The following is a 1,391-nucleotide window of genomic DNA, read 5'->3' as shown; positions in this document are numbered from 1 at the left end:
CCCCCCCCCCCATAAGAGCCACCCTCAGAGGTCAGAGGTCACCTGACCTTCGTGTTGCTAGGCCGGGTCGTCGTCGCTTACCGGAGGCAGAGGCAGAGTCATCTGTTGTGATGCAGTCCTCTGATGGTCAGTAGCTCGTGATGCTATATCATCCTGCTCCTTTATTCTAGCGATGCTATCTGTGGAGAACGGTCACGATGTCTTATCTCAGGTGTCTTTCTCCTCCCCCCCCCTCCCCCCTCTCTCTCCTCCCCCCCCCCCCTCTCCCCCCCCCCCCCCAGTCGGTGGAGGACACCACCTCCATCCTGCCCCGCCCCCAGCGCCCCGCCAACGACTCCTACGGGATCGGAGCCCTGGCCAAGTCCTCTCTGTCAGGTCTGTCTGTCTCTCTCTCTGCCTGTCTGTCTGCCCACCCCCCCATCCAGACACTCCTCAGTCCCAGAGGTCAGGGTTCAAACCCCCGAACAGATGGGTGCTAGGGCCTGGATTCAACACGGTCCCCCCCCCCCGTTTCAACAGGGAACAGACGTGAACGGCGGCCATCTTTGTGCCGAGTCATTGATTGATGAAAGTCCACCAAACCAATCAATCAATAGATCCTCAATAGATCAATCTGTCAGTGGATCATCAATAGATCAATCTATCAATGGATCATTAATAGATCAATCGGTCAATAGATCATCAATAGATCAATAAATCAATATATCATCATTAAATCTATCGATCAATGGATCCTCAATATATCATCAATAGATCACTCAATCAATAGATGCAAACTCAGACACCACTTACACAACAGGAAGTGGTTCTGCTTGCGTTAAATGCAGCTGGGAGGTTCCTCCAGGGGAGTTTTGGGGAGCTGTGGTCACCTCTTCATCCTGTTAATTTGATCCATCCTCCTCATCCTCCTCTCCCTCTTCTCCTCTCCTCCTCTCCTCCTCCTCCCCCTCCTCCCTCTCCTCCTCTCCTCCTCCTCATCCTCCTCTCCCTCTTCTCCTCCTCCTCCTCCTCTCTCCTCTCCTCCTCCTCCTACCCCTCCTCTCCTCCTCTCCTCCTCTCCTCCTCCTCATCCTCCCTCTCCTCCTCTTCCCCCTCCTCTCCTCTCCTCCTCCTCCTCCCCCTCCTCCTCCTCCCCCTCCTCATCCTCCCTCTCCTCCTCTTCCCCCTCCTCTCCTCTCCTCCTCCTCCTCCCCCTCCTCCTCCTCCCCCTCCTCCCTCTCCTCCTCTCCTCCTCCCTCTCCTCCTCTCCTCCTCTTCCCCCTCCTCTCCTCCTCTCCTCCTCTCCTCCTCCCTCTCCTCCTCCTCCTCCTCCTCTCCTCCTCCCCCTCCTCCTCTCCTCCTCCTCCTCTCCTCCTCCTCTCCTCCCTCTCCTCCTCCTCTCCTCCTCCCTC

The 1,391-nt window shown here is 57.1% G+C and overlaps 1 protein-coding gene across 1 annotated transcript in view; it reads left to right on the top strand.

The window, feature by feature from the left end:
- The first annotated feature begins 284 nt into the window (after positions 1-284).
- The window catches only part of LOC115535817 (uncharacterized), an 8,244-nt gene continuing 7,137 nt past the window's right edge, over positions 285-1,391 (top strand). Inside the window, exon 1 of the mRNA XM_030347342.1 lies at positions 285-375. The gene's annotated coding sequence lies outside the window, so the exon portion shown is untranslated. The remainder of the gene's footprint in view (positions 376-1,391) is intronic.

This window comes from Gadus morhua, chromosome 22 (assembly GCF_902167405.1).
Source record: "Gadus morhua chromosome 22, gadMor3.0, whole genome shotgun sequence".
Classification (NCBI taxonomy): Eukaryota; Metazoa; Chordata; class Actinopteri; order Gadiformes; family Gadidae; genus Gadus; species Gadus morhua.
The sequence above is the reverse complement of the archived record's forward strand: the minus strand, read 5'-3'. Positions and strand labels throughout refer to the sequence as shown.